General features: G+C 34.5%; 2 non-coding genes across 2 annotated transcripts; both read left to right on the top strand.

The window, feature by feature from the left end:
• The first annotated feature begins 2,071 nt into the window (after positions 1–2,071).
• TRNAS-GGA lies at positions 2,072–2,158 on the top strand. The gene has a single exon. It is a non-coding gene; the product is annotated as a tRNA-Ser (tRNA).
• A 3,282-nt stretch (positions 2,159–5,440) lies between these two features.
• TRNAF-GAA lies at positions 5,441–5,513 on the top strand. Its single transcript has one exon. It is a non-coding gene; the product is annotated as a tRNA-Phe (tRNA).
• The last annotated feature ends 22,161 nt before the right edge of the window (positions 5,514–27,674 follow it).

The raw sequence follows: 27,674 nt of genomic DNA, 5'->3' as shown, positions 1-27,674 counted from the left end.
GTTTCTTTCTTTGCTACAGCTGATAAAAATCGTTGTTTTAGACGATGCATATGTAGAAAGCCTATTTGGTTCTAGTAGTTACTTTACTAGATTTTTCCTTTTTTTTGTTTTCTATAATGGAGATAGTCGCACGTAATGATAAATCATGGCCATATTATTAAAAGCTTCTGGTAAGAATGGGTTTCGTTCGAGTGCTCGAAAATAATATTCCAAATCTTTTGTATGTTCTCTATTACTTGTGTGGATAAGCCCTATATTATAGAGTATATAACTTCAATCATAGGGATCAATTTCTAGTCGCATAGCTTCATAATAATTCTACAAAGCTTCCGCGTAATTTCCTTTGGATTGAGCCGACATCTGTTACGGTCGTCATTCAATTGAAAGAAGCTCTATTCCAGAACTGTACGTGAGAATTTCACCTCATACGGCTCCTCCCTAATGTGCATAATGAGAATAATGCATAGAATAAAATAAGATTTAATGATGAAAATATTCTCATTATGAACTCAGCAGGGCTAGTGTTTTTACAAGAAATCTCTAGCCAACCTTCCTGCAAAAGATTCTTTCTTAACATCAAGCCTATTGGGACTAGATAGAAATGATAAGATAACTCCAATAATTTCTTTATTTTTAACGCCTCCTAATTTATAGGAATTATTCACTTCAATAACCTTCGATGGTTATACGGGTATCCAAAGGACGAACAAGATAGATGTTTGTTGTCCCAACCATTCTTTTAGTCCAAGCCCGCTAAGGGAAGGGCTGACTTAGAACAAAGTTTTTGTGTTGTTGATTCCTAGGTGTAGAGCTTCTTCTCCTATGCTGCCTATTAGCTCTAGTAGAGTAGGATTGACTCGTAATACAGAACCTCTAGGAGTAACCTTTCTCTTAATACTAGAATCGAGAATTGAAACATAGCATCTGAGGTTGCATTAATCGAGGATACACGACAGAAGGAATTGTTCGATTTCCAAACTTTACCTTTAAAAAGCATAGATTTTTTTTTTCAAAATTTTTCTCGAATCACGTGTTTTTCTCCTCATAAGACTGAGAGAAATGAATAAATATGAAATAAAAAAAAGAATCAAATTGTACCATCTCTGTAATAGGTAAATGCCTTTTTTTCTCCTGAAGTTGTCGGAATTACTTGTAATAAGATATTGGCTACAATTGAAAAGGTCTTATCAATAAAATTTTCATTTATACGTGATCTAGGCATAGGTAGCAATCCATTCTAGAATTCTTCTCATTACCTCTCGTGGAAAAAAGATCCCACAAAGAAAAGAATTGTATAGTACGAAATAACATAAAACCTTATTTTTTTTTAAGAAAAAACCAAAAGATATAAATCCTCTATTCCAATTGTTCCTTTTTGACAGGATTCTCTAAGAAATAAGAAATATTTCAACATGATTCGATTTCATACTAATGTAGTAGGATAGGAACTATTCCAATTTCAATGAAGTTACAAATTAGAAGAACTCAAGAAATTTTGATTGAATCATGATACAAATTACAAAGAAGAAAAAAGATGGAATAATCATTCTATGATGAAAATAGACTAACAGACAATTTTGTGTACATAATGGGTATACACTATACAATCAAATCTCAATTTTTTTTATGAATTTCTATTCTAATAGAGGGGTAGGTATTTGTTGTTGAGAACTCCAAAACCGAAAAGAAATTTTAAAAAATTTCTGGTATGGAATCATAGTCTATATCTATATAATTAGAATTATGATTTAAGAGTAGCCATTAGCTATAGTCTAAAAGATATAGACCATCAATCAGTTGATTCGTTCTAATTCATTGAATTAATCCGTTATAAAAATATCAGAAAAAGTAGGGAACGTTGCTTTTGCAAACATGAATTGAATTTTTTTAATAATTTTTACGAAAAATTCTATCTTTATCTCGAAGCCTCAAAGGAAAGAAAAATCGTTCTTTTTTGATGAGAAATGTTCAGTTAAAGTTAAAATGGATTGGTTGTACCTAGTCCAATAATGGAATATGGGTTATGAATGACTCGCTATTCACTCGGTTTTGGGGTCATAATCATTATGTAGGAGAGATGGCCGAGTGGTTCAAGGCATAGCATTGGAACTGCTATGTAGGCTTTTGTTTACCAAGGGTTCGAATCCCTCTCTTTCCGTACCTTCGTTTAATTCACCAATTTTACTAACAACAAGGGCTCAAATAGGAATGGATACCAATATTCCAACAGCTAGACCCTTCTTTGATCTAAAGTTATAGATTCTCAATTCCTAATTGCTTTGGCGCGTAAAATAGAATACTAAAAAATAATCATAATCAAAATACTGGAAAGAAAAGAGTAGACAAGGAATAAAAACAAGCAATGAAAATGGATACTTGGTCTATGATACAAAAATGGGGGAAATCCAGATCAAACTCGGGTTTATCTTACTTAACCTTTGGTTAATTTACTTCGCCTAAAGGGAAGAAAATTTTACGAACCCTTGGTTATAGTTTGAGGTTTAAGTCTGACGAGAATAATATTCTACGACTAGCAATTCATTTATTTTCAAACCGACCCATTTACTATCTATTATTTGATTGACTAATCCTTTATATTGAAATGGGTGAAGGGTCAAATGATTTGGTAATTTCTCATGAGGGGATGAATCTAGAGACATTTGAATCAGAGCTCTGGATTTTCGTTTATCCTTTGCTGTAATACTATCTTGGGGTTTGCAGCGATAACTCGGTATATCTACTATACGACCATTAACTAAAATATGTTGATGGTTAACTAATTGATGGGCTGCGGGAATAGTTGAGGCCATACCCAATCAAAAAAGGATGTTATCCAAGTGCATTTCAAGTAATTGTAGTAAAACTTGACTCTTTGACCCCTTGACTTTTCTGGCGATACGAACTTATTTAAGTAATTGTCGTTCTGTAAGACCATAATGAAAACACAATTTTTGTTTTTCTTCTAGACGAATACGATATTGAGATTTTTTTCTGGAACACGATTGGTTTCTAAGATCATTTTCGGTTCAAGGCTTTTTATTAGTTAGTCCTGATAAAGCCCCCAGGTGTCGTATTTTTTTGAAATGAGGTCCTCGGTAACGCGACATAATGGGTCCTTATTCTTATTTCTTATTTAGTAATTTGAATTAATTCTTATTTCTATTTATTTTTTATTGAATTTTATTTCACAATAAACCTAAACTAAAACTAAACAGAACTAAATGAAGCGAAGTTTACTGAAATAGTGTACTTGTACTATTACTATTTAATATAAATACTATAAATAAAAGAAGAATGGGGTGAATTGGATAAATATACAGAACCCCTTCTATTATATATATAATCCTTTCCTGACATAATTGGAAGTTACTATAATAAATTGATAGCTTTTGGAAAAGGAGAAAGGCTATATTTCCCTAATCTTTTTTTTTTCCATTTTTTAGATAATTGATAATGTTTCTTTGAAATCAAAGAATAGGGAAAAGCCGACTATCGAAATCGAACCGATGACCATCGCATTACAAATGCGATGCTCTAACCTTTGAGCTGAGTGGGCCCACATCATAGAAATCTTATATGCATAGTAATTGCCTAAACTACTGGAATTAGAATTATTAACTATTCAATATTATATTGAATAGTATAGATTCTAGAGCATAAGGATTAGTATAGTGATCTAGAATTTCGATTTATCACAATTCTAATAACAATTCTAATACTTATATCATTAAATAGTGATTGCAAATATTGTTAATATTATTTTTATTTTCATTTTCAATTTGAATGGTAAATATTCTTTTTCATTTCTTTTTTTGGCATTTGAAATCTTTTTTATTACAGTTCTATATTTGATTCTATATCATATATATCTCTCATTCTATATTTATTTCAAAATTGTTTAATGGAATGATTAGTTATAATTAATGAGACACTCCTCCGCTTTCAGGCGAAAGTGAAGATAAAAAACAAGAATCGATCAGTCAAGTATTCTAAATTGAATGGAAAATGTCAGGAAGAGGGACATATAGATGGGGTATAGATCCATCTATATTGAATTGCGGATTCCGAAATGATAAAATCATTTTTGATTGGATAAAAAAAGGTTGCCTATAGAAGATAGTTAAGAAAATCAAAGAGGAGAAAACACGTTTTCGAGATAGGAAGCGGTATCTAATGAATTCAATGGTTCTAGTATAAATGAAAGAAAAAGAAAAAGGAATGACATCACTACAAGATCCTAAGCTCAAAACAAAAAGAAAGGGGGATATGACGAGATCGGTACACGCTACGGACTTAATTGGATTGAGCCTTGGTATGGAAACTTACTAAGTGATCACTTTAAAATTCAGAGAAACCCTGGAATGAACAAAAATGGGCAATCCTGAGCCAAATCCTATATTCTGAAAACAAATAAAGGTTCAGAAAAAAAGGATAGGTGTAGAGACTCAATGGAAGCTATTCTAATAAATGGAGTTAAATGTGTTGGTAGAGGAATCTTTACATCGAAACTTCAAAAAGAAAAAGAATGAAGTGAAGGATAAACGTATATACATATGTATTGAATACTATATCAAATGATTAATGACGACCCGAATCCCTGATCAAATCATTCACTCCATAGTCTGATAGATCTTTTGAAGAACTGATTAATCGGACGAGAATAAAGATAGAGTCCCATTCTACATGTCAATATCGGAAACAATGAAATTTATAGTAAGAGGAAAATCCATCGACTTTTAAAATCATGAGGGTTCAAGTCCCTTTATCCCCAAAAAGACTATCTCAACCCCCAACTATTTCTCCAACCCCCTTTCCTTAGCAGTTCTAAATTACTTATCTTTCTCATTCACTCTATTCTTTTAGAAATAGATTTTAGCGTAAATGGATTTCTCTTAAGCTTTGTGATATATATGATACACATAGAACTAAACATCTTTGAGCAAGGAATCCCTAGTTGAATGATTACCACTATCATTACTCAATACTGAAACTTACAAAGTCATCTTTTAGCAGATCGAAGAAATTCCCCGGCTTGGATAAAAAACTTTAATCGACTTTTGTCCTTTTAATTGACAAAGACCTATTGAAAAAGACCCGTTTATGTGTTAAGATCAAATTTGTTAAGATAAAATTAGAGTAACAAGCAGAGAATTGAGTAACAAGCAGAGAACTAAAAATCCCCATGTTAACGAATGGTTCCAATTAGGAAGACCAGAGGACTTCAAATCCTCCTTTTAACGGGGACTAAAAATTCTCATGTTCGAGTTTCCAATTGGGATTGGTAGACCAAAGGATTGTAAATCCTCGTCCCACTAGTTCCAATTAGGAATACCGGGGGACTCTAAATCCTTGTGTTCAAGGTTCGAATTAGGATTGGTATATCCCTAAAAATCCTCGGGTTACTAGTGCCAACCTTGATAAAAAATCTGGATTGGGAATAGCCGGGATAGCTCAGTTGGTAGAGCAGAGGACTGAAAATCCTTGTGTCACCTGTTCAAATCTGATTCCTGGCACATGATTAATTTGTATGGGTCTCTCTTCACTAGAATTAATTTCTAATTAATTGATATGAATCAAAATACATATTGTTTTAGAGTCTAGATTAGAATAATAGCTTTATCCAATTTGGCGAGATATACCCCATATTATGTTCTAGATGGGTAGAGTTTTTTAGATAAAGTATCGAAAAGAATTGGATTCTATCTCCTCTTTTTTTCTCCTCTCATTCAAACGAATTTGAATATGTAATACATATTCAAAAGGTAAAATTGGTTAATTGTTGAAAGGCTCAAAAGTCGAATCCGGGGGGGGGGGGGGGGGGGTTGAAATAGACAAGATTCAGCTCAAATCCAAACAAATAGAATTCGATATTCTATCATTTCTTCATATTTGATTTCTTCATTTCGAATTTCTCCATCCCTTCCTATATGCCCTTCTAGAACCCGTCTAAGTAATATGCGCAGTACAAAGTTCATGATGCAAAACTCATTTGGTTCATCCTATTGGTATGACTCATCCGAAATAAGTATCTTCTAAATAAATGTGAGAATTACAATGAATCCCTAATTGTCTTTTTTTTTTGTTAGCCTATTGATAATTCCCTAAATTAGACCTGCTTAATCTAGAACAGAACGTGCAATCCTTGAATATCTTAAATTATCTAAGTGGAAATAGCTTTTTTATCATTCAATGAGCATTTTGTATTTCATAAAAATTGTGGGCAATATAATCCTTACGTAAGGGCCATCCTATCCAACTTTCAGGCATTAAGATACGTTTCAAGAGTGGATGATTATCATAAGAGATTCCCAACATATCATATGATTCTCGTTCTTGAAAATCCATGCTTTTCCAAACCCTGAAAATCGACGAAATTCTAGGATTCCTCCTGGAGGCAAGGACTTTTATGCATACCTCTTCTGGTTGATCCATACCATCCTCTATTCTCATAAGATAATACACAGTAGCTAACAACCCGCCAGGCGCTACATTATAGGCACATTGAGAGGGGATATAATTGTACCTATATACATAAAAAATGACAGCAATGGAATGCCAATCCTCGGTCTTTATTTGTAAAGTCTCTATTCCTTGGTAATCAAAGCCCAAAGATTTATGAATTAGCCCATGCTTGACTAGCCAAGCAGACAAACGACCCTGCATCTTTTTTATCTCTCCCGGATTTTTATTTGTATAAGTATTTCACATTTGTGATTAAATTTATGAAAATTGACCCACCACTTCTTATTCTGGATAAAGAAATCCTGTCTAATTCACTAATTTGGGGGAAGATACTGAATTTTTGTATTTGGAAAAGATTTTCGTAGGGATCTTTGAAGTAGATGGTGGTTGATAAAGAACTCTTTGATCATAATTTCCCATATGAATACTGCATCAAACATGAAACTTGTGATTGGTAGTAAAACACCGATTCACTCGTTGAGACCTAATTCGATCTTCATAGAGTTCTTGAGATATTTTCTTATAAAGTTTTGTTATAGCATCTATAACTGCTTCCAGTTTATGTGGGCAACCTGGCAAATATACATCTACAGGAATTAGGTTATCGACTCCCCGAACAATACTATAAGAATCAGTACTGAACATCCCGCCTGTAATTGTACAGGCTCCCATAGCAATAACATATTTTGGTTCAGACATTTGCTCATATAATCTCACTAAAGAGGGGTCCATTTTCATTGTTACTGTTCCAGCCGTTAAAATTAGATCCGCTTGTCGAGGAATCGATCTTGGTACTAGTCCATAACGATCAAAGTTGAAGCGTGAGCCTATTAGTGAAGCAAATTTAATGAAGCAACAACTGGTACCATAGAGAAACGGCCATAAACTAGAGAGTCTTGACCAATTTGAAAGATCATTTAATGTAGTTGAAATAACTGAATTTGGGGCTGTTTGATCAAGTAAAGGAAACTGAATGGAATTCATAACTGTCTCAATCTTATTTTTTCTATTTTTTTTTATTGTCTGAATATTTAGGAGCTAAGACCATTCCAATGCCTCTTTTTGCCATGCATAAACTAAACTAATAATTAAGATAAGCACGAAAATCAAAGCTTCTATAAATACAGATACACCCAATACGTCGAAACTTATTGCCCATGGATAAATAAAAACTATTTCAACATCAAAAAAACAAAAACTAGAGCAAACATATAATAACGGATTCAAAATTGTAACCAAGCATCACCCATTGGTTCTATGCCCGACTCATAAGTAGAAAGTTTCTCCGGCCCTTTACTACTCGGGGCTAACACTCTAAAAATGAAAAATACCAAAATAATAACAAGGATGGATATTATTAAAGTTAAGGTAATCCCCTAATTCTATTTGACCCTGGACTTGAGAGAACTTTGAGACAAAGTTGACGAATGGAGAGAGAAAGAGTTCATGATCTAGGATCTGTGCTCGAAGGAGTTCATGATAACCCAACAACTTTGAATTGACCACTTGAGCATGTTCAGAAAAATACAGAATAAGTCACTACTCGGTTAAGCAAGCAAGTCAAAGGACGATTGTGGGTTCTAACCATGATCATACCTTCTTCTCGTTTGAGGTGGCCGACACTATTTTTTAATTTTATTTAGGATAGGATTTGTTTTACATATAACTACTCTTGTAGGGTTATGTTTACATGTTACGCACTATTTTGACTTGAGAATATTATTTTGTGAAGTTCTAAAGCATATTGTTATGATTTTACGGACATCATTCTAGAATTTTAATTAAAGTTGATATTTTGGAGTTTAATTCTCATGGTAAGTTCATGATCATGCTTTCATCTATGATTTATTATCATGTTCTTGCAATTATGAGTAGCTACACACCATAACTAGGGTTGTGGGAATCATGAGGAATTAACAAAATAGGTTAAGTGCGAGACAAATCTACACCTGTGTACGTGCATGTATTGGTATTTCCTTTGTTATAATTGCTCTTCTAATAGATTCATATGTTAGGAGCTCTCCTGTATTCTAAACTTGCTCGGGAAAGAGGTATAGATTAGAAAATAATAACATTAGAGATTTGAATCTATCTACCTTCATCTAATAACTAAAGCCATAAAAGGGATAGTTAATCTAAGGTCAAGAACAAATGTCAGTAGTGTGACACTCTGAGTTCGGGAAAAGACGAGTGAATTTTATTTAATCAGGGTTGGAAGACATTTTAATGAACCTATCTTGTTAGATTTTACATGCACCGCATCAAGATATTTTCTAGCACATGTAATCTATGGAGTTATTAAATTATAGGGATCATAATCCTATTGCTCATGACATATTAATATAATGTATAAATGAAGAAAAAGGCTGAAAGGCCATAAGGTTCAAATATTTGATAAAACATAACATCTAGAAATATGGTATATCAATATCAAAATAAAACTGAAATAACTGTTTGAACATGCTATAGTCTGAAAGCCTCTAAACTGTCTAAAAACTATGAAGTTGATGGGACATGTCCCTAACTATCTCTGAACTACTTAAATAATAAAGTAATAAAATAATCATACTATCCTCGAATGATATGGACTCACTGCTAGTCTGACTGCTGAAATTGGAATGCTACTGATGCTCTGGAGCTCGTGCTTCTTAACCTATGGTATAAAATACCATAGCAAAAATACGTCAGTACGATTGAATATACTAGTATGCAAGTGAGGTAGGCTGAATACAAGGGTTAATATGCATGAACAATACTGACTGACTAAGTAACATAAACGTGAGAATACATGCATAAAAATGTGAACTGTAACTGAGATCATGACATCACTGAATCTGAATACTGATAACATACATTTTCATATAACTGATATACTATTATCTGAATGACTGTGTCTGATAATCCTATTTCTGATGGAACTAGTTGACTTTCATACTAAATTGGGTGACTATATCTGACAATCTTAAATTCTGTAAAACTATCTGAGTTCTATTACTGAGACTGAGACTAAGACTGTAACTGTGGGAAGTAGTCATCTGACATGCCCCAATAAGATAATATAATTGAGTTGGGGTCCAATCTGTAGCCCCAATTAGAAGGGTGTCAATACTGCGCCACTGGTAAGGACAAGCTGTGAGTAATCCCTCATCTAATAGGTACTCTAAGGAGAATGGTGGGGCCCTCATGTAATAGGTTAAGCCACCTCATCTATCCTCATCTAACAGGTTTAATGTATCAACCTACGCTGGCTATGTAGTACTGGAGCATAAGGATTGCTTATAAGAATCACACCTTCTACTCGCAGGTGAGTTTTCATCCTTGGGCTCACTCGGTGCTAAATCCTAGTCCCATCTAATTAGACACTAATTAATTATACTAAACTGAGTTCACTGAGTTTTGTTGACTGACAGAATATCACTGAGATATGATAACTGACTGAGATTACTAAGATTACTGAGTTTTCCTGAGTCATGAGATTGACTAAATTCTACTGAACATGGCTTGATCGAGAGTATCTTAAAAATTGACACTAGCTCTAGGTACACAACTAAATTGTCGGGTACAAGTAACCCCAAGACTCGATAGCATGAAACTGACAAGACATGACACTTCTTGACATATGACCATAGTCAACAATTCATAGTACACTTATTAGGGATTTTCATGAAGTATTCGCAAGCTTTAAGCTTACATATGAATAGGAATGCATGTAAATATCTCATAATTTCATATGCCTAATCTCATGAGCATTATGTCAATCCATTATAAAGCATAACAATAACGTGGGATTCATATCAAACATAAGTAAGAAACATGGATTCATCAATTTTGGTAACAAATGAGTCATAAGGAAAAATTCCTATTCTCTTAGGCATTTTATCAAACACCTTGCATGCATATCTTTAAGCTTAGGCATGAATATTGAAATAATACTTCATGGCAATATTTTACACTTCTAATGCAAGAATTTCAACCATATACTAACATACTTACATGATATTCATTAAAGACTTCAACTTGGAAATCAAACAACAACATAAACATGGATATAATTCAATTCATACCATGGAATCTAAAGTTTATATTTCAAATAGGTTTCTTGAGCTTTATGGGTGAAAGGAACCCAGGAATCAACACCTTACATACCTCGGTGGATGATTTCTTTAAGTTTGGTTGAGGAAAGCTTGAATTCTTGCCTTGGGATTAGACACCTAGGGTTTCTTGTTCTTGGGGATTGATCTTCAAGAGAAACCCGAATTTAGTGTTGTGGATGAATAAAGAAGTTATTAGCTCTAGTCTGGTATAATTAGGGGTTAAAAGGGATGAAAAAAGACCTAAATACCCTTTTAAAAATAGCTTAAAATCACTGATCGAAAGTGGCAACAATTTGGGCAATGGTCCGTCGCTGGCTCGACGGTCTGTCGCTGGCTCGACGGTCCATCGCTGGATTGATGGTCCGTTGGTCTTGAGCATCGTACTTTTCTAGAACCTGAACTTTCTGCCTCGCCTACGACGGTTTGGGCGGTAGTTCGTCGTTGGCTCGACGGTCCGTCGGTCCTGACCATCGCACTTGACCAGAAGTTGGGTTCACTACCTTAGTCGCGATGGCTTAGGCGACGGTCCATTGCTAGATTGATGGTCCGTCGGCCTGACCGTCGCTTCTGGGCAGTTTCAATAATTCTTTGTAAAACATCCATAACATTTTACTCCGATACCGAATTTGGACGAAATTGGTATCGTTTGAAAGATAATTCAATTTTCCATATGATAAAAATTTGAAATTGGGGAAATTCTATCATATTTAAACATTAATCATTTAGAAAGTCATCACTAACTCTTTTGGAGACTAGATTTGACTTAAAAAATGTTTGGGGTATTACATTATTCCTACTTAGTAAATCAATTTTCATAGATATAAACCAAATAGAGAAATTTTCAATACCTAGCTGGAAGGAGATAATATGTATATCACTAATATCAGTTGACATTAGAAACAATGGATGATTGTAGTCCATTTTAAGAATTTGATCTCCAGCCTGATGTTGATCACCGACACTAAATATAGATGGTACACCATTTGGAATCGATCCATTTGATTTGTCATTCAAGTTACCCATTTTCCTGATTGTTCAAGAATTTATCGCGAAAGCATTTAATTTAATTTTAGTTCACAATTTATACAAGCTTTGATTCACAACTAGATTGAATTGAGAAGAAGAATAAAATGTGAAATTCTATATCAACTCTCTGATACCATGTTGTTATTTAGAAATTGATACAGATTCCATATATGCAATAGAGAGAGTTCTTGATTGAGAATGAGAGAGGAAAAGATGAAGAAGAGAAGAAATGATAGTAGAATTTCTATTCAATCTAATTATATAATACATTGTGTGTGATCTTATGTAGAGTGATCACAATTAACCTTCTTCCACTTTGACTAACTAACTAATTGGCTAGTTAAATACTTTACTAACGACCCTAACAACTAGATAAGAGTATAGAGACTAAACTCTCCTTATATATCAACTGCGTCAAGTAACATAAACACTTTTAAGCTGGAAACTAAACTACCCGACGACAACACTTTTAAGCTTGAGTAGATGAGTGGATTATTCTTTCTATTTTGGGTGTGGTGTACATACATAAAGTGTTTTTTTCCGTATTATAAGTAAATATTATTATAAATATAAAGGAAATTTGCACTTTTGGTCCACGACATATGGAAGAGTTTTGATTTTGGGCATTATATTTTTTGTTAAAAATATATTTAATTTTAATTAATTAAAATATGTATTTTTAGTTCCCCTACTTGTGAATATTCATAAATTCAAGAATTATTAGCGATCAAACTAGTTTACTTATATGTTATGTTAATTTAAATTATTAGCCATCAAACTAATTTACTTATTCTTATGTTAATTTTTTTATTGTTATTCCATAATTGAAGGTAATATATTTGTAAAAGTATTTCATATGTAAATGTATCAAAACACATAATAAATAGGAAAAATAATACAACATAACCTTGATTTAAACTTTTTACATGAAAAATAGCTCACTTTCAAAATAAGGGATTTATTACCAAATATGGCCATTCAACTATTTTGGTTATAGAAACTGGCCAATTTGGGACTAAAACACGATGGAAACTACAAGCAATACATGTTGCTCCACAAACCAAGATGGAAACCAAAAAAACTTCTCTCGCATGATCTTTTTGGTGGCTGTCACGTGATATAAATTTCATATTTGAAAGTATTCCACCATGTGAAGTTCCTTGAGTCAGGTAATGAAGTATACAAATTTAATAACACCCAAAAATTGATAAATATTCATTGATAAAACTACTTCAATGACAAGTAAGATAAAACATAGAAAGAAGGTAACAAAACAGATAAAGAAAATAGAGATAAGAGATTTTCAAAGGCAAACATCAATATCCAGAATGCCCTGCTACATACCGCTACATCCCACTACATATAACAAACTATTATCCATGGTTTCGATTATTGTTAGTGATATTGCACAAATTATACCTCATAGAAAGTATAAAGTGGTTGCTGAATCAAATACAGAATCCAACGAGGTTGGAATCGAACCCATATAGAAAAGAACAAAATATGATCACGTGTTTGTCTAGGTAATTGGCAATTCAATAAAAGAAGATAAATTTTTGGTGAAACAAAAGAGTGTTAAAAAAATTGTTGATTTTTGAATATGTAATCAATATAAGATAAGCACTAGGATTGTGATCCCCATAATTCATAACTCTACATGTTTCTTGTACTAGCAAACTACCCCGATGTGGTGCATGCAAAATCTAACAAGATAGTTTAATCTAAATTTCTTCTGGCCTTAATTAGATGAATTCACTCGTCTCCTCCTGGATTCAGAGTGTCACACTATTGAACTTTGTTTTTGATCTCAGATTAATTATCCCTATTATAGGTCTAGTTATTAGATGGAGGTTGATAACTTCAAATCTGTATTGCTATTTCCTTTTACTCATCTATACCTCTCTCCTAATCAAGTTTAGAATATAGGAAAGTTCCTAATGTATGCATCCATTAGAAAAGAAATTATAACGAATAAAATACCAATACATGCAAGCATACTAGTTTAGATTTGTCTTGCACTTAACCTGTTTTGTTAATTCATCATGATTTTCAAACCCTAGTTGTGGTGTTTAGCAACTCATAATTTCAACAAGACGAGAATAAATCATAGATGAAATCATGATCATGAACTTACAGTGATATTTAAAATCCAAAATCTCAACTTTAATTAAAACCCTAAAATGATGTTCATATAATTTCAAGAAAATTCTTTAGAACTTTAAAAAAAATATATTCTCACAGCAAAATAGTATGAAAAACGTAAAAATAACCGTACAAGAGTATTTATAGATAAAAAAATCCTATCCTAAATAAAATTGGAAAATAGTTCGGCTGTCTCAAGCACCTATTTATGTGAAACCTTACTGTATGCCTCCTGCCGAGCTTAAGCAGTTGAATCCTCAGCTTTCATATATTCTAGGTAAGGGTTTCATTAGGCTGATGTGTCATCTTGGGTGCTCCTGTCTTGTTCATAAAGAATAAGGATTGTTTTTTGCGTATGTGTATTGGGTACAAACAGTTTGATAAGATGAAAGTAAAGAATAGATATCACATTCCTTGTATTGATGATTTATTTTACCAGCTTCAGGGAGCATTGGTGTTCTCTATGATTTACTTTAGTTCCAATTGCCATCAATTAAGTATTCAGGTAGAAGACATCCTAAATACAGCTTTCAAGACTCCCTATGGCCATTATGAGTTCCTGGTGATGTCTTTTGGGTTGACCAACACCCCAACTGTATTTATGGATTTGATGAACCATGTGTTTAGACCTTATTTGGACTTTTTCATGATTGTGTTCATCAATAACATTCTTGTATATCTGAGGAGTAGGGATTTTCATATGGAATACTTGAGGATTATGCTCTAACCTCTGAGAGATCACTTGCTTTTTGCCAAATTCTTAAAGTGCAAGTTATGGCTCGAGTCTATGATATTCCTAGGACATGTGGAATCTAGGATGGGATTATGGTAGACCCAACAAAGATTAAGGTTATTCGTTATTAGACCAGACCTGCATCTCCATTAAGGATCATAGCCTCATTGGTCTAGTTAGTTACTACAGACATGTCGTTAAGGATTTTTATACAATTGCAATGCCAATAACTAGATTGACCAAGAAAGAGGTTCCTTTTCAATGGTCGGAGGAGTATGAGTTGAGCTTTCAGAAGTTCATGGGTTTTCTCACTTCAATTCCTATATTGGATCTTTCTGTTGAGGGCGAGGGATTTACCATGTATTCTGATGCTTTTGGTATTGGTTTGGGTTATCTATTGATGTAGTAGGTGTACTAATACAACTACCCCACTCATGATTTAAAGTTTTTGGTGATAGTTTTTGAGCTTAAGTTTTAGAGGCATTATTTATATGGCGTACATTGTGAGATCTACATAAATAATCACAGTCTTCTGCATCGTACGACCCTGAGAGAGCTTAATTATATACAACATGGAAGGATGAAGTTATTGAAGGACTATGAGATCTCTATTCTATACCATTTGGGAAAAATAAATGTGGTAGTAGACGTCTTGAGACGAAAGACAATGGGTATTAGTAGATTAGCTTCTATTTCAGTTTTTGATAGGTCGTTAGCATGGGACATCCATTCCTTATCCAAATTCATGGTACGACTTTACATCTCAAACTCCAAGAGGGTCCTTGCTAGTGTTGAGGTGAGGTCTACCTTATTTGAGAAGATTTAGAGTAGTCAGTTTGAGGATAAGGGACTTTGTGTCATCCGTGATTAGGTGCTGAGTGGTGAGTCTTGGAGAGATACTACTAATTATTAGGCTATTCTAAGGTATGATGGCCTAATTTGTGTTTTTGAGGGTTGGTTCCTTAATTTATCTGATATTACGTGAGGCTCACAGCTTTAGATACTCAATTCACCCTAGGACAGCTAAGATGTACAGAGATTTGAGGCAGCACTACTAGTGGAGTGGCATAAAGAGGCACGTGGTAGACTTTGAGGCTTACTTTTTATGTTGTCAGTAGATGAAAGTCGAGCATCAGAGGCCTAGTTGCCTAATTTAAAGATAGCCTATTCTCGAGTGTAAGAGATATGTATCTCCATAGACTTTGTTAGTGGTTTGCATAGATCGGGTTACCAAATCACCATATTTCATTTATATTTAGATGTCCTTCAGTGCCGAGAGGTTAGTCCATATCTATGTCTATGAGATAGTTACCTGCAAGAAGTGCCCATATCTATGATTTCATACCGAGACTCGATTTTTACTTCTAGCTTTTGGATAGTTTTTTAGGAGTAGTTAGGTACTTAGGTAGACCTTACCACTTCTTTTCACCCTTATACTAGTGGGAAGTTGGGCCAACTATTCAGGGTTTTAAGGATATACTTCGAACCTGTGTTATGAATTTTGGAGGACATTAGCAACAACACTTAGCTTTGGCAGAGTTCGCATATAATAATAGCTACCACTTAATTATTGAGATGGAACCATTTAAGGAACTATATGGTAGACATTGTCAATCTTTGATATGTTGGTTTAAGACCTTTAAGCTTAGGCCCCATGGTACTGACGTTCTTCAGGAGTCATTGGATAGAGTCAGGGTGATTTAGGATAGACTTTATGCCTTGAGGTTTAGAGTTACAGACTGGGTATTCCTTCGAGTATCACCCATGAAGAGAGTAATGAGGTTTGGGATGAAGGACAAGCTTAGCCCTAGATAAATTGGACCTTTTGAGATCCTCCGTGCAATTGGAGAGGTGGCTTATGGGTTAGCCTTACCTCTAGATTTTTCTATTGTTCTTCTATTTTTTCACGTTTCTGTGTTTCATCATTACATCCTAGATGAGTCACATATGCTTCAGTGGGACTCGATTTTGTTGGATAAGAGATTGACCTTCGTGGAGGAGCCAGTCTGTATTTTAGTTAGAGATGTAGGGGGTTGTACTCTAGGGATATTCCTGAAGTTATGATTCATTGGAGACACCACCTAGTAGAGGAGGATACCTAGAAGATCGAGAGCAAGATATGGGCCCAGTATCCCCATTCTATCCTTCAAATACATCTTAAACCTTTACTTTTACGGATGAAAGTCCTTTTTGTAGTTGATATTGCAATGATCCTCCAGGTTATTTTTTGCATTTCCATATATTTTTGTTGTTTAGAGATTTCCTATAGCTTCCCCAAGCCATTTTTCACTTGTCGGAGCTAATAGTTCAGTTACCAGGCAATTCATTTAGCTTATAGAACCGATTCCTTATTTTGAAGTCTTCGCAGGTGAGGATTAGGTATAGGGCATAAACTCTATGTTAACAACCTCGTATGCATATTTTGACAATTCCAACATCTCCAAAATGTCGATTTTAGGGTAGGAGGATCTTTGATTTTGGTCCCAGGACTTACTAACTCAATTTGGGCTATTGACCAAAAGTTGGCAAAAGTGGCCCTTAGGTGTAGGGCCCATATTTCATCAAAAAGACCTCGAATGGACATTTTGATGGCGCCATTGAGTCTAAAATATCAAATTTGATAGGGTATAATAGCTTATTTGAAGTCACAGGATTCTAAATGAATCCCGAGGGGTTGGTGGAAACTTTGAAAAATTCTAAGTTTCAACTGATGCTGAACTCAGCTGGTGCACCTGCTAAAGAGACCTTTGGTCTCTTTAGCAGAGGCCATTATTTAGTGGCTAATCAGTCACTTTATCAGTTAAGGATTGCCCAGCCGGCTTACTTTAGTTGAAGGCCAGGCCCATCTATGTAGTGCTTAGTGGCACTATGCCACTTAAGCGGTCAAGTGGCTGCTTAAGTAGCACCTGGGAGGCCATTAAATTCAGACCGTTACCTAATTTTCTTTTATTTTTCACAAGAATTTAGATCATTAAATCCCTAGATAGTGTGGAAAATTGGAGGAGTGATCATTTGGAGATTGAGGGGTGTTAGAGAGCTCGAAATAATCATTTCCTTATAGTAATCCTTGTAAGTTTCCATCTAATTCTTGGTTTAATTCTTCTATTTAGTCCCAAAATCACTACATTCTTGATGGGTTGATCGTCGTATCATTTGAGCTCAGAATTTACCTATTCTTAAGGGTAAATGATCCTTGAGCTTCGGGAGATGTGTTGACGATTTCAAAAGTGTGATTCTTCAAGTGGGCCCCACATAGGATTTTGGCTTGATTTTGGACCCGAAGCATAAAAATAAAATATAGGTACCATTGTTCTTGTATAAATATGTAGATTGCTATTTTGATAGCGTGGCATCACATGGAAGCTTCTCAAAAGGGAAAATTTCTAATTTAGCGGACTTAAACAGATTTTCTTTGGCGTCTAGGTAGGCTAGGATTACCTATCTCTTAGATTGAGTTTATTTATAGTATCGATAAAATATTGTTCTAGATTTGGATTGGAAATTAGTACTTGGAGGTATATTTTGTGTTATTTGGTTTAAGGAACCATAATTGGGTATGTTTAACTTAACTACATGTTCCATAGGTAGAATTTCTATCTTAGGACGCGATAAGGCTCATTTAACACCTTGTAGTGGGATTTGACACCTTATTTTAGTTTGGGAAATTTTTTCCTTAGAATTGAGTTCGGGGTTAGAAATGGGCCCCTCTGGCCCACCTTAGGCCAAGATTGTTATTAGCTCCTTGTAGTCTCAATAAGCCTTCATACATTGCTATATTTATGTTCTTGAGGTCAAGAAGGATTTGATATACTATGTCTTTCTCTTTAAATTGAGTTGGGAGATATTAAGACCGTTTCAAGTCTAGAAATTTATGATCTTAAGACCGATTCAAGTCTAACAATTATGATGATATTACTTTTGGTTCAGGTCCAGTATTCATGATATTATTTCCCGGTTCAAGTCTGACACATGAGATACTATTACCAATTTGAGTCCAGTATTAAGAGGTTATTATGATGGCTATGGAATTGGTCCAAGTACGGTGCTTACACTATGGAAAAATCCATGTTTATGGTTTGGAGATATTTATATGCAGTGTAATTATTGTTACTACTTCGTCTTGATTGAATCTATCAGGCTTATAGAGGACCACATTGGATTATTCACTTTTGTTGCATCTTCTGGACAAGAATTCCAAGATCAAAATCATATCTCTAAACTCAATATAATGTTTTAAGTATAAAGCGCGTGTGAAAGTACGTAAACTAATAACAAAACATCAATGGGGTATTTATATGATACATCAGAAACCTAAAAATCCTAACCATAATAAAATAGTAAAAATAATGTCGGAACCTACCTACGGACCCACTTATGGGTTATTGGTACTACCTATGGACCCTATGTGGGTTTGTAGGTCTCAGAGGAAAACTCCAGCTTCAGATCATCCACCTATGGGAGTACCTACGAGGTCGTAGGAGCCACTTACGCCCCATAGGTGGCCTTCGTAAGCCTCTGAGACAAACTCCAACTTACAGAGTTTTTTTTTGTAATCTACGGAGGAAAATACGATAGGCCTAAGTCCCACTACATCCCTTAAGTTGGTCCATGAGTGGTTCCTCTAAAACACTTCAACTCTTTTCTCCCTTTTTGCTCCTAAACCCGTTTTCCTACAAAACGAACACAACAATACATCACTTCTAACTAAAAGGGCCTAATTACTTGCAAAATTTCAAGTTTTAAGCATCAAAAGTGACATGAAACCATGAAACATCAACACCCTTAACTTAGAATATTTGCATGTCCTCAGGAAACTAACACATAACAAAGACACTATGCTTAACTAAGAGACACCTAAGGCACCTACGACAGTCAACTTAACTTTTAGCTCAAAAAATCTTGCCCCCTCCTATTTCCAACTTTTCAAAACCACTATGTTGATCTCTGTAGCACAATAGTATGACACAAAGGAATCAAGCTATGGAATTACATTAGTAGCAAATAATCAAGGAAATATGCAAGTTACGCTACCCGAACAAATAAGTAGTTAAAAAACATAACCCATGTACCTTCACAAGAACAAAGCCCTACTCTCACAATATCATCATGCATGTTAATTCAAGGGACTATGTCAAGACACTCACTCCCACAAAAGAAGTTCCCATCAATGTACACAGAATACCATAGGCTTTTCGTTTTTTATACCGTAGTTTTTCAAACAGTTGGACTAGGACAGGTATGGAACATTTGGGATCTAGTCTCCTCGGTAGTTCACATACATTTTGAATCCACTTCTCAACCACTCTTATTTTATTCCTTCCTTTTTCTCCTTTATTTATTTTTTAGATTAGGTGTGGTTTTCATTTTGCTAATAATTTATTCCTTTTTTCAAGTTCTTTAAACTTTTTATTTTATCTCTTTTTTTCTACCACACTCAAACTTAATTTCTTTTCTTTTACATTAAACACCCACCCCTATGATAGCCACCCTTAACTTTGGTGATTTACTTGAGTTGAGGTGCACAGTATCAAAGGAGGGACCAAGGCCAAAATAGGTTCATTGTAATCACTTGGGAAGGTGAAAAAGTGAAAACAAGAAAATAGGTCAGTGTAGTCTCAAATCAGGGATCAAGGGACACTTATTCACAATTGGACATTTATTTAGGCTAAGAGAGGATTAAGTCAAAAATGTCTTATAATCATTTCCTAACCAACTTTACTACAACCTAGGTAAGACTAACCGGGAAAGTTCTGGATGAAATGCACATAGGAAACTAGGTAAGTACCTCATACACACTGGTACAGGGTTATATTATCAATTGCTACCGATTTTAGTCCCTAATCCTAATGACATGACTAGATTCATTCAGTGGTCACACATATATTTACCTCACACAGTTTACAATAACTTTTAGAGGGAAATTATTTTTAAAAAACACTTAAAACACAAAATATGTCAACTGTTGTTAGGTTCTTTATTTTTCCTTTAATTAAACATAAACAAAAAATAACACATACAATAACTCAAACACAACCTAAATATGTCAGCTCTACTACGAATGTACTCCAGGAAAAAGAAACACTGCACTAAAAACCACAGGAGGACATCTAGACTAACAAGTATCCCTACCCCCATCAAATAAGCATACATTATCCCTAATAAATTGGGCCACCATAGAGCAAGAGGTTTAAGAACATACTTGTATCACCTTAGGTACATATATCTGACATCAATCTCAATAAAACAAAATGTCATAAACACATAAATAAGTAAATACCTTAGGTTGCCTTCTAATCAACCCTGATTTAACATTACAGCATGATGCGGGGAACTTGATTACTCATACTTCATCAAGGTAGCCATAGGGTTGGCCTCCATGGTCATAGGCACTATTTATTATCGAAACGACCCTCATTTGGCTGCTTCATAGCTCTGTGGACATTGAATATGACTTCTTCAATATTCAGCCTGAACTTAAGCTTACCTCTTTTCATATCCACCAATCCTCTACCTATGGATAAAAATGGCCTGCCCAAAATTATGGGTATCTCAAAACCGACCTCACAAACTAAGAAAACAAAGTTGGCTAGAAAGATAAAGTAGTCCACCTTGACTAAAACATCTAACGATATTCCCATGGGCTTTTTAACTTTATGATCTTCCATAATAACTACACTGTCATGGGTTTATGAGGCCTCAATCCCAATTATTTGAACACTGCCAATGGAATCAAATTAATGCTTTCACCCAAATCACATAAAGTCTGGCAAATTAGATGACCCAATTGTATAAAGAAAAATGAATGATTCGGGATCACCTTTCTTTTGCACAATGAATTGGGATATAATTGCACTATAATTATGCAAGCTTCCTACATCCTGATGACTGATAGTTCACTTCTTTGACACCAAATCCTTCATAAATTTTGCATAGCTAGACATCTGCTCAAGAGCTTTAAGAAGAAGGGTTTTCTCAATCAACTCCTTCAACATAGCAATAAACTTTCTATACTTCTATTCTTTCTTTTTTGGTTTCAAACTCTGAGGGAAAGGTAGGGAAGGTCATGGAATAGGCTTCAAGACTAGTTCGACCTCCTTACCCTTTCCCTTATTATTCTCAACTCATTTTTCTCTACACTCATTGATTTTTGTGATATCTCACCATTAGTCACTAACTTCTCAATTGCTATTTTAGGTGTATCAATAACATCAATAGTACTAATTCTTTCCTCATCAACTACCAACAGAGGAGGATCAATATTAGCCCTTCCACTCTGAGTGGTGATGGCTAGGTAATGACTGTCGTTCTTCAAATTCTAAATGGTATTGTTTAAAAGAGTGCCCAGTTGATATTGATTTAACATAGATGACATCTGATCAGACTATTGCTTAAGATTCCTAATTGTGGTAGCATGGGATTCTAATTTTTGGCTTAGTCTAGAAATATCTATCTTAATCTCTTTAAGGCAATTCTCTTTGCTCTCATGATCTTTCACCAGCTTTTAAAGAAATGCTTCCATTCTTGAATCAGCATCACAGTTCCCTAGTAGAACTTACACACCACTATTCTCCTTATAATTAACCTTTCTCTTTAAATCATCATTGCTTCCTTTATTTATATCCTTATATCTATCCCTATAGTTATTTTGATCTTGATTCCTTTGCTTCGAGTTATAAGAGTAATGGTTGCACCCTTATCCCTTGGCTTAGTAAGCCATCATCTCTCTGACCAAATACTTAGCTTTCTCCTTCGATTCAGATATGTTATGTCTAACAGACTTACTTCGTGCACCCATTGCATTCACCTTTTCAGCATTTATAGTTGTGATTTATTTTGTAAGTAACCCAATCTCTGTCTGTAGTTTTGCTACCTCTTGTGTTATTGTATCATCTATGACTCTTTTCTCACTAGAAGCACCAATATCATAAAGCCCCTCCAGTAATACTATCAACAGTATCTTTGGTGTTTGATTTTAGGGGTCTATAGAATATCCTGAGCAAATTACGTCCTTAAATTCTATAATTAGGCGCAGTCATCAACTTCTTATTAAACCTCAACCATGTCTCGTACAATGACCCTAAATACAATTTATTGAAATTATAAATATCATCCTTCAACTACAATATTCTAAAGGGTGGGAATAATTATTTCAGAACTATTTTTGCAACTCATTTCAAGTGGTAGTGGACCCCTGAGGTAGTTCCCCTAACTATATTATTACTTCATCTATAAGAGAGAATGAGAACAACCTGAGTCTCAAAGCTACCTGACTCACACCAGGTAGACTATACAAAGTGCAAGTTCAAACAAAATTTATGATGTGCATATTTGTGTCATCAGTCGGCAAACCAGCAAATGCACCCTTCAAATTAAGAAACTAAATCATAACACTTTAATGTTAAAATTTACTTCTTGAGGAAAATTAGGGGGAATAATATCTCTTGTCTCAATAGTCTCAACATACCCTAAGTCTTCTTCTAGATCATCAAAAGCTGGTAAATATAGATAAGCTGGAGGGTGGTTGAGCTTTATCTCTTCTAGCTCTTTGTCTATCAAGTGTTTCTCAATGCTCTTCCTTATATTTTTCTTTTCTCTTGAGATACATGATAGGCATTATACTACCTCGTATTTTCTTTATCTAATAATTGAGCAGTGGTCTGTGCGGCTATCTCTTGCACACCATATGGATATTGCGGATTCAAGAAACTTGTGTCATTTTAAATCCCATGATCGTGTCTTAAATTTTATAATTCTGTCTTAAGTTCCACTCTAGCTCAATATAAAGTGGGATCAAGAGATTTAATTGACTTTGAGTACTGGGCATACAACAACGTACACCCCAAGAATAATAGAAAACCAAGAACTGACAACCTCCACTACCTCAATCAATCAATCGATAACTGTATTCCCCGACAATGGTACCAAAACTTGATGTTCACCAAAATTATACCTTGTACAAAGTATAATGTGGTTTTTGTTAAATAAAGAACCCAAAAAAGGTTGGGGTCGAACCCACAGGGAATAGGATAAATCTCTATCACAAATTGGTTGATATAGTCAAAAAGTATAAAAGTAAATGGGGAATTTTGTAGTAATGGTAAGAGTAGTAACAAATCTTGAATACTTTTGGTTGAAATCAATATGAGAAGAATACTAGGAATGTGTTCCCCCTAACTTCCTAACTCTGCAGACTTATCGTGCTCATCGAACTACCATAGGGCTTTAGATACAAAATCTAAAAATTTATGTATCACCAATCATCTTTTGACACCCTTTGGTCAATTTTAATCATCTCCTCTTGGTCTCATAGTATTGAATTACTAAATCTTGTCATGGATCCTAACGTAACTATCACCTTTCAATCTCAAGTTAACTAGATAAAGTTTGGTGGCTTCAAATTATTGTTGTGATTTTCTTTTCCTAACTCAACCTCTCTCTCGAGTTTGTATTTAATGTTTGTAGGTTCTTAGCATCTGCAGTTACTAAGAAAGTAATCAATATGAAGAAAACCACAATATATGCGTAAACACAGATCAATAAAGACTTTGAACTTCAACTACTTCGTTATTCCATTAGGGTTCCTACAACCCTAGCTAAGAGGTTTAGCGGCTCATATTTATAAGAACACCTATATAATTCAAAATAGAAAGCATATGAATAATCTCAAGAATTCAATGATCAAAATTGTATCTCCGACCTTAATATAATGTTGTAAGTATAAAAAGTGCGTGAAAGTGCGTAAAATAATAACAAAACATCAATTGGGTATTTATAGGATACATCAAAAACCTAAAAATCATAACCAAACTAAAATAGGAAAAATCATGTCAGTACCTACCTACGAACCCAGTTACAGGTTGTAGGTACTACCTATGGACCCTAGGTGGATTCTTAGGTCTTAGAGGAAAATTCCATCATTAGATCATCCACCTATGGGGTACCTATGAGAGTCGCAGATGCCACTTATGCCCTGTAGGTGGCCTTCATAAGTCTCAGACACAAACTCCAACTTTTAGAAACTTTTTTCAACCTATAGAGGGACTTATAATAGGTGTAAGTCCCACTTACGGCTTATAAGTGGGTCCTCTGCAATACTTCAACTATTTTTCTCCTCTTTTGCTCCTAGAACTATTTTCCTAAAACAAACACAAAAACACATCACACATCTAACAAAAAGGACCTAGTACTTGTAGAATTTCCAGTTTTAAGCATCAAAAATGTGTTTCAAGGGCCTAGTTATGTTTGAGATAGCTATGTTCACTTTGATGTTATCATTTTAGTTATTACTTTCAGCATGTGGAGCATTATTTTAGATTTTCCCTTTTCCTAGACATTGATTGTTTATATCATATTTTATTTTGTTTGTATCATAATTAAGCTCAGTTGACTGATGATGTCTACTGAGTACCCATGGCTTTGGTACTCATATTACACTTTTGTATCTTTTTGGTCCAGATTTGAGTACTAGCGATATCCATTGATGTTGTGATTGTGTTGGTCAAAATTCAGAGATATGGTGAGCTCTCAGAGTTGGAGTTGACCTTCTCTCCCTCTTTTGTTTTTGGATAGTCTTTCTATTTCAAAATTTTTGTATATTTGACTTTGATAGTTCTAGTATTCTTTTGATTAGGGGCTCTTGTATTAACCTTACTAGGTCGTGGGATGTTATTAATATCTTTGTATCATTTATCTTCGGTTATGTTATTACTACTATTATATATGTCTTTTATTCTATTTATTTGCATATTCCATCATTTACACCATTTTCCATCAACTAGCCCATTACTTGTAGTTTCAGGCTACAATTTGGTTGACCTATTGGTGGGATAAAGCAGTTTCCATCTTGACTCATAAAATTAGGTCATGACAACCTGGAAATAATACATTAGATTATAATGTGGAACATAAGGAATGGCTTCTCATCTTTTAGATGAATTAAAGATAAGATTTGTTGTTAGGATATGAATAAACTTAATTTTCCCTATTTGGTTCATATATGTGGGATAAACTTTAAATCCATTTGAATTAGTTAAGGGTTTACAATGAAAACCTCTTGTAAATCTATTTACTTTAAACTGTAGTTAAAACTGTAAAGTGGATTTCACATCTAAGATGAGGTCAAAAGATCAAATCTTTATTCCAAAATCTAAATATAACTAATCATGGCATGCTTAAAAGCATAATTTTCTTGAAATAACAACATTCAAACTAGGGCTAATAACCCATGCATCTATTTCATGTCAAATCATCATTAAGTTCATGCTTAATAATGAAAATATGGATAAATCAATTCTAAATTTGGAAATTACTGCAATACGCATAAAAATATGAAAGTAGATATGCCATTCAACATTTAAATCTTTCAAAATCTCATAATCTTCAAATAGTAATAAGTGGGTAGAAACCCTAAACTGAAATTTATTTAATTTCATGTAAAAATAAACTTTAGAACTAATTTTGGGAACAAGGATGAAAGAATTATCCTTGTTGAAAACTCCACATACCTTAATTGATGAATAATTGAAGAAGCTTAGACTTTGAGTTCCTATTTATGCTCTTGAAGATTGATTTCCTGAATATCTTGAATTGAGAATCTTGAATTTTGGGTTATCTTGGAAAAAGAATGGTGGAATTTGGATTTCTTGGGGTTTAAGTTTTGAGGTTCTACGGTTTCTTGGAGAGTAATTTGATGAAAAGTAATCATAATATGCTTAGAATAGGTTTTATCTTGTGTTTTTCACGAATTGGGGGCTTGGAAAATGACTAAATTGCCCTTTGAAAAATTAAGTTTGGAATTGAAATTCCAATTTTGGGACTCAGCGCGACACGCTGCTTATCACGGTGGCTTACTGGAAAGGGACGCGTGCCATTTTGGGCTTTGGCGCGAAGTGGCATAATTGTGTTGCGTCACTGGAAAAAGGACGAGTGCCATTTTGCACTTTATCGCATGCGGTGTCTGTACTATTAATATTTCTGACGTGATGCTGGCAAATCATAGTGAGCTACTGGAAAAGGGATGCATGGGAATTTGGGCTTCACCACGAGCAGGCTAATTGCGGTACTTCACAGAAAATTGGACAATTGTGATTCTGCACCTCACCACGACGTGGTGCTATCGCAATGCTCTATTGATTTTCATTAAAATCGTCATAACTTCTCAATCGAGTACCGGATTAAGGCAAAATTGATATCGTTTAAAAGCTAATTCAACTATCTACTATTTAGTTGGTCTATAGCTAGAAAATTCTATACATATCAAGAGTTATATATTTTTAAAGTTGACCCTTGACACACTAGGAGCTAAACGAGTCTAATAAGAGTACGGAGTATTACACATGTACATATATACTATAAAGGGATCACTAAAATCATCATGCTTATACTCACGAGAGTTCGGATAGTTCTACATACCTTATAACAGAGAAAATTCAGGGTAAATTAACCCTAGGAGCTTGGGATACTTGAACCCTAGGAGGGTTTATCCTCTTTTGTTAGTTGAATTATGTATGGAAGGCTTTTCTTAGCTTTTGAAGTCATTTTTAAGACCCTATACATGTACATAAGAGATTGGGAATGACTTAAGGGTGTGAAAAGACCCTGGTGCCCTTAAAATATAATGAAAATAGAATATTTTTGTTGTATAGAAAGGGGTTAGCGATGCGACCCCCATCACAAACCAGGAGGTTTGTGTCGTTGACCCTGGAGACCCCAAAAGGTTCATGACATGGACCTAAGGTAGTATCCTAGCATGGGCCCCTTTGTAGTGCGGGGTTTCCTATTTAGTGATGCACGAGCATTTTCAAGGTCTAAAATTATCCCCACCCCATTCAAAGCCAATCATAGGTTATTTATCTTTGATATTAGGGTCTTACAGTTTCATTTCATGCACTATTTGAGCGATAAAAAGTCTGGGGTGTTACAGATGTCAATAGGGCTTGGCGAGTGTAAGGATAAGAGTGTTTTTGCCTAAACATAGTTGGTTGGTGAGCTTCTATGTGGGGACGGGGCAGGGTAGGGTGGGTTATATTAGAGTTTTTAGTCTTTAATGTTGGGTGAGGAAGGTTGTGGGTTCTAACATATTGCTGATTTTTTAATATTTATTTCACCACTGGAACGAATGGGTTATAGGACATTTGAGAAACTCAATTCTTCTAGTAAATTTTAAATTTATATGCTTAACCAAATTAGAATTAGTTAGTAGGATGATATTTTGATTT

Source organism: Capsicum annuum, chromosome 10 (genome assembly GCF_002878395.1).
Source record: "Capsicum annuum cultivar UCD-10X-F1 chromosome 10, UCD10Xv1.1, whole genome shotgun sequence".
Lineage (NCBI taxonomy): Eukaryota > Viridiplantae > Streptophyta > Magnoliopsida > Solanales > Solanaceae > Capsicum > Capsicum annuum.
This window is presented reverse-complemented; position numbering and strand designations above follow the sequence as displayed.